The sequence below is a fragment of the Propithecus coquereli genome, unplaced genomic scaffold (genome assembly GCF_000956105.1).
Source record: "Propithecus coquereli isolate 6110/MARCELLA unplaced genomic scaffold, Pcoq_1.0 Scaffold27, whole genome shotgun sequence".
NCBI lineage: Eukaryota > Metazoa > Chordata > Mammalia > Primates > Indriidae > Propithecus > Propithecus coquereli.
In genome coordinates, this window is record NW_012148285.1 from 2,043,555 (window position 1) to 2,050,980 (window position 7,426).

Consider the following 7,426-nt stretch of genomic DNA (forward strand, 5'->3'; position numbering starts at 1 on the left):
ATAGGGTCTCTCTCTTGCTCAGGCTGGTCTCGAACTCCTGACCTCAAGCGATCCTCCCGCCTCAGCCTCCCAGAGTGCTAGAATTACAGGGATGAGCCACCACACGTGGCCTAGCTTTACTAAATTTGTTTATTAATTCTAACAGTTTTTTAGTCGAGTATTTAGGGTTTTCTGTATATAAGATCATGTCATCTGCAAAGAGGGACAATTTAACTTCTTCCTTTCCAATTTGGATGCCTTCTATTTTTTTCTCTTGCCTAATTTCTCTGGCTAGAACTTCCAGTACTATGTTAAATAGAAGTGGCAAAAGTGGGCATCCTTGTCTTGTTCCGGATCTTACAGGAAAAGCTTTCAACTCTTCCCCATTTAATATGATGTTGCCTGTGAATGTGTCATATATATCGTTGTGTTGGGGTACATTCCTTCTCTACCTAATTTGTTGAGAGTTTTTGTCATGAAAGGATGTTGAATTTTGTCAAATGCTTTTTCTGCATCTATTGAAATGATCATATGGTTTTTGTCCTTCCTTCTGTTAGTGTGATATATGACTTTTATCAATTTGTGTGTATTGAGTCACTCTTGCATCCCTGAGATGAAGTCTGCTTGATCATGGTGAATGATCTTTTTGTTAAAGTACTGTTGAATTTGTTTGCTAGTATTTTTTTTTTGAGGGTGGTAGTGTTATTTTCTTTGAGACAGTCACCTCTGACTAAATCTAGCCTAAGAACAGCTTGGTCCTTAATCAGACCAAGTTCTTTATCTTTATCTTGTTCTAATCATAGTTATACCCATGTTTCACCCTCTCGTTTACAGCCTGATGAACAAGACCCTTAAGCATGCACTGAAGAAGTTTCTAGGTGACTCAGAAGACACCTGACTAGGGCTACCAAGAAACACTGCTCCTCCTTTGCTTCTTCCCACACTCAGGCTCCTCCCCCACCCCAGCCCCTCCTGTCAATGTAGTCATCTACTACCTTGCCTTTGAATAGGAAAGCTGCAAGAGACCTCAGAAAGTTCATGACACTGGGAGTCAAGAGACTTGAGTATTTGGGTGCACTCTGCAACTCATTAGCTAAGGTAGTCAGTGGCTCTCTGTAACACTCTGTCTCCTCATGTGTAAAATGACTATAATGGCTGGCAGGAACGTTGTAAGGATCAAAATACATAATGCATTTGATAAGTTTATGTGTTTATAAAACTGCTCTGGTATTATTCCTAATCAAAGAAGGAGTACTTTCCCAAGAAACTTTAATAATCTATTTCATATCCCACCTCCCTCTATTTATATCCTGATGGATTAGTGCTCGTTATTTGTGTTACCAGAGCCTTCCTAAATAATAGCTGAAGGGGCCAGACTGAAGGCAGAAAGAAAGACCATGAACAAGTCTTAGTTATTATCCCCCGCTCTTCTTTCTTTCACATTCCACATCTCAATCCACCAGCTCCCTGTTCAAAATATATCCAGGATATACAATTCAGAATAACACACATGCGAAAATTAGGGGAATATTTGAATGCCCATCAAAAGAGAAATGATTGAATATATATTGTGGTACATGCCTAAATGCATCGCTTTTTTTAAAAAAAATGAGGTAGATACATTGAAACAGAAAAAACTTTAGAAGACATAGTAAGTGGAGAAAATCATATATTAAAGTCCAGAAAGATACACACTATTAACAGTTATTTTCTCTAAGGAGGGATTATAGTTAAGGAGGTTAAAGTATGAAAACACTTCATTTTTAAGTGAGAATGTTTTGTGGCACTTCAGTAATTTTTAAAAATGAAAACAACTTGGAGAAAAAACGCTGGGTTAGAAATGAGTTCTAGTCCAACCTCCATCATTAGAAATTCACTTAAACTGTGTCGGTTTCCTCATCTGGAAGGTAAAAATAATAACAGTACTGACTTCATAGCATTGTTATGAAGATGCTAGTATGTAAATATTTAGAATTATGCCTGTCACGCAGCAAACGCTACGCTTTCTACCATGGTTGTCGTCACCTCATCTGCGAAACTAGGATGCGTGCCCAGCTACGGCTGGTGCAAGGACCATGCACAGTACGAGAAGCGGAAACGCCATGAAAGCAGAGGATCAGTAAAACTGAATAGACGGGATTAACAAACGCCCAGATCCAGGGCCCCGGGTTCTCAGACATTGTGATTGGTCCCAGCGCATGACGCAGGCGTATCCTGTCTTCTCATTGGCGAGAACTACTGTCAATTAGCGAAGGGCGGAAACCAGGTGTAGAGGGCGGTCCTTTAGTGCGGCGCTTGTCTGACGCCACTTTTAGGATTAGCGTTTGCGCATGCGTGTGACCCTCTCAAAGTCCCGGCGTACCCCGCGGCAGGTTCCGGCGTGGCGCAGTAGAAAAGATGGCGTGGCGTGGCTGGTGAGTCGCGAGTGAGGTTTTTCCTGGCGGGGCGGGGCTCAAGGGCTGCGGCTCCGCCCTCTGCCCTGCTGCTCTTGGTTCGCGTTGTAAATTCCCAGACGCAAAACCTTGGAGTGGCGGTGTGACTCAGAGTGAACTGGGTCCTCTTCCTGGAGAGGCGTGGGAGCGAGGCTGCGCGGCGTGCCCGCCCGGTGCCTTCGGGGCTCCGGTCTGTTCATGTTCCCGGTGAAGACTCCTTGAAGGGCTCGGTGCCTCTTGCTCTTGCAGTTTGCGCGAATAAAACACTTGTTCACTAATGCCCCATTGCGCCCTTGGGCTGAGCGGTGGGGACTCGAAGACCACACATCTCCCAAACTGGTGGAGTAGATAACCCTACCCGAAACAAATTCTAGTATTGGAAGGGTTAAGATGAAGCACCCCGAGAGACAGATACAGACAGGGCCGAGGAGTTCAAAGGATCAGGAGGCTTAAAGAAGATGGTAGTAGTGGTGTTACCAGTCCCGCTCCTGTGGGTTTCTTGTCTTTGATGGTGCAGTGTTTAAGAATACTGAGAGGGCCGGACGCTGTGGTTCAGGCCTGTAATCCTAGCACTCTGGGAGGCCGAGGCGGGCGGATTGCTTGAGCTCAGGAGTTCGAGACCAGCCTGAGCAAGAGCGAGACTCCGTCTCTACTATTAATAGAAAGAAATTAGGCAAACAACTAAAAATAGAAAAAATTAGCTGGGCACGGTGGCATGTGTTTGTAGTCCCAGCTTCCTGGGAGGCTGAGGCAGGAGGATCGCTTGAGCCCAGGAGTTTGAGGTTGCCGCGAGCGAGGATGACGCCATGGCACTCTAGCCTGGGCAACACAGTGAGACTCTGTCTCAAAACAAAACAAACAAACAAAAAGAACACTGGCCGAGGCGGGCGGATTGTTTGAGCTCAGGAGTTCGAAACTAGCCTGAGCAAGAGCCAGACCCCGTCTCTACTATTAATAGAAAGAAATTAGGCAAACAACTAAAAATAGAAAAAATTAGCTGGGCACGGTGGCATGTGTTTGTAGTCCCAGCTTCCTGGGAGGCTGAGGCAGGAGGATCGCTTGAGCCCAGGAGTTTGAGGTTGCTGCGAGCGAGGATGACGCCATGGCACTCTAGCCTGGGCAACACAGTGAGACTCTGTCTCAAAAAAAAAAAAAAAAAAGAACACTGAGTTTCTCTTTTATTTTTCTAATGCCTAGGCTCAGGTGGCCCTGCTTCCCTGGTTGGCAGTGGAGACCGGCAGTCCCTTGTGTTCATTGTCTGTGGAAAGAATATTTCAGGTAGGAAAAGTTTGGTGGGCAAAGGCACTTGTAGGTCCCTAGACCAGTGGTTCTCTTCCAGGTGCGATTTTGCCCCCCAGAGGACATTTGGCAATGTCTGAAGACAATTTTGTTGTCACACCCGAGGGGTGCTACTGCCATCTAGTGGGTGGAGGCCAGTGATGCAGTTAAAATCCTACCAGACAAAGGGTGGCTGTCACCTCCCTGCCCCTCCAAGAACTCAAAAGAACTATCTGGCCCAGAACGTCAGTAGTGCTGAGGTTTAGAAAGCCCGCCCCTGCCCTTTCCAGATAGGGGAAGTGGTAGTGATAGTAGTGGAAATGGAGAGGGGACAGATGTCAGAGGTATCTCAGCCAGAGACTAGTTTTGTCTCCTTTTGTATTCTTCATAATGCTTAAGTGTTTGACACCCACTTGATTAATCAGGTTTGATGACCCCAGTCATCCTCTTATTTTTTCACCCATTCATTCATTTTCTAAATATTTATTTAGCACCAGACATGATTCAAGGTGCTAAGATTCAGCAAGGAGCAAAACAAGTCTCTCTCTCAGGAACCGTACCTTCTTGCAGGGGATGACAGATACTAAACTCATAAATATATGCCAAATAGTTACATATACTGTGAAGACGTTCCCATAAGATGGAGTTTCTTTTGCTACGACCACATAGCATTTACTTAGTGCCTTTGAATGCCACGCACTGGGCTAGATGCTTTGCAGATACTGTTTCTAATCTTTTTTCCTCTATCTTGCAAGGTGAGTATTATTATCCTCAGATGAGAAAAAGAAACTCAGAGGAGTTGAATAATTTGCCCCAAATCAGTTAGTATGGAGCTGAGCTGGGACTCAACCCAGATTTACCTGATGGACAAAGTCTGTACTATTTCCATTAGTTAACATTGTGTCTCCTATACCAGGTTAATTTGGATGGGATGAGAAATATATACCTTCTTTCCTAGAGTTGGGAAAGTAAAGTAGAAATGAACTCTCACATTGACCTCTTACTCTTTCCAGAGTGGAGTTTTTATCAGAGTCCTAGCCAGAGGTGACTCTTGAGAGTTGTAGGAACGGAATTTTGAGCCACAGATCAGCCTCAGTTGGAGTTGAGTTCCTCTCCACTCCTCACATTCTCTCAGGCAGTTGATGGCTAATCTCTCAGAGGGGTTGGCAACTTGGAGATCTCCTGCCAGCCCTACAGACTTCTAATTATCAAACAAGAATTTGGGCCTTACAAAGCCTTTGGCCAGCTCTGGGAGCTCTGCTGTTGATGGCTGCAGCCCAAGCTGCACTCAAGGAGAAGATCCTGCAGCAGAAACAATTCCTGACCATTCTGCACAGGCAGATGCATACCTGGCTGAGGGAATGTCCTCCAGAAAGCAGCGAAAGGCAATAACTTTGGTGCAGGATTTGGAGTGAGAACCTGGGAGGCCAAGGCAATTGGTGAGAAGGGGAACATGTAAATAGAAAATGGAGGGCCAGGCGCGGTGGCTCATGCCTGTAATCCTAGCACTCCAGGGGTCCAAGGCAGGTGGATCATTTGAGCTCAGGAGTTCAAGACCAGCCTGAGCAAGGCGAGACCCAGTCTCTACTAAAAATAGAAAGAAATTGGCCAAACAACTAAAAATAGAAAAAATTAGCCAGGCACGGTGGCACATGCCTGTAGTCCCAGCTACCTGGGAGGCTGAGGCAGGAGGATCGCTTGAGCCCAGGAGTTTGAGGTTGCTGTGAGCGAGGATGACGCCACGGCACTCTAGCCCAGGCAAGAGAGTGAGACTGTCTCAAAAAGAAAAAAAAAAAAGAAAATGGAGATCTGGTTGTGAAGGGCCTGGGTCAGGGGACAGGCAGCTGAACAAGGTGGAGAAACTTGATTTTGTGGCTGTTGCTTCTTAAGCACTTGTTTATTTTCCTAGTTGGTGTCTGTTTCAGCTTTCTTAAGAGAACAGACTTTCTTTCCCCTTTGCAGGAAGAGGGTGTGAGGAGAGCAAGGTTGGATGCCCTTACCAATCACCAAGTTTTCAGTAGTTCTCTGCTTCCCAAGAATGAGGGAGGAGAGATATTTGTCCCCTGTACACATAGCCTTTCTCTTCTGCAGGTTATATTCACACAAGCCAGCTCTTTGAATGAAAATCTTCTGGTTCGTGAAACGCCTGCTCTGTAATGGAGGAATTGCAATGCCCAGCAAAGTATGGGTACTTGAGTTAAGTCCTCAGTGTCTGAGTCACACCTCTCCTCAAAACAGATTAATACAACTGAATTTCTGATCAAGAGAGGGCCAAAGTGGGACCCGCTGGGGGCTGGGAGCTGTGTTACCAGGTATAAGAGAGCTGCAGGGCTCAGGAGGGGGCAGCCACAGACCTCCCTGCACTGCCCTGAGCAAACAGGATTCTGATGTGCTCTGTGCCCCTGCCAGCTGTGGTGCTGGGGCCCTGACTCCTCTCATAATCCTACTCTGTCCAGCTGCACATACCTACTGCACATTCAAGTTTCTATCTCTGGCTTTCCAGGAATCGCTATTCCCATACCTCTCCTCTCTGGGCCCATATGGTGATCTGTAGGGTGATGGGGTTTTTTTCCATGTGATAGTGTGTGTGCTCCACGAGTAGCAACCTGAGATCATGGGGAAGTTGCCAGGCTCCTGTTGGAGCCAGTGGGCCCCGTCCTCAGGGACTTTCCCAAGAGAAGAGCTAGAACTCGTATGCAGGACCATTCAGACCAGGAGAAGAGGAACCAATGACTTCAAAATGGTAAGCCACAGAGTCTCAGGCTAGAAAGGGGAGAAGCAGGAGGAGTCCCGGGACGAGAGTTTGTCAGTGCCTGTGACATCACAGACATGACCTAACAGTTGTGTCATGAGCAGAATTGGGAGCCGTAAGCAGGTGAAGTGATGGTGCACCTGCCAGGTTGAGGCAGCTCAGTTCCTTTCGTAAGCATTGTCGTTTCCTCTGGTCGTCCCTTCAGAAAGGCACGTTCCATGATAGCTCTTAGAAGGGTCATGTCTTGGTGTTTTGAACAAAACTCTTCAAGTTCCTCTATTGACTTAGCAGGTAGCTTCTGTCACCAGCGGCCACCAGAGACCCAGACAGACAAGCACCACCAGGGGATCCACATGCATGGATTCCTCCATGGTGGTCTCACCATTGGAGGTCAGATCTCGAGCACGGTTTCAATAACACAACCGCAACGTGAAGAGTTTTTATTACTTATGAGTTCCTCGAGGTAGGCAGAGTGACAGAGAGGAGCAGACAGCAGTCCTCTATCCCAGGTCTCATGTGGCGACAGCAACTGCACTCCCACAGGAGAGGACTTCCCCTGTTTAAGGGTCATTTGGGGTAGGATGTCCTAATTTCATGGGGTTACTTTCTATTGAGTACTTCAAACAACTCTGACGGCAAGGACAGTTGAGCGGGTTTGCCTTAACCTGGGATTAAAGCAGGGCTCTACAGAGGGACTTCTTGTCTGTCTTAGTCAGACTTGGCCAGACCTAGGAGCAGTCACCTATGGTTTCTTCATTACTTCTAAAACACTTGCGCATTCATGGTGACCTACTGGCACCCAAGGAAGAGAACCAGATTTTAGTTTAGACTGATAAGCAAATTTTCTGAAGAGGCTTATGGGAGCTAGTTCGGCCTGGACAGGGTGAGCCTGAATCAGAAGATACCATCAGAGGGACAGAAGATCCCATTTGGATGTGTCAAGTGGCTTGGCAATTCAGAAAGAATGAAAATATAGCAGAAATAG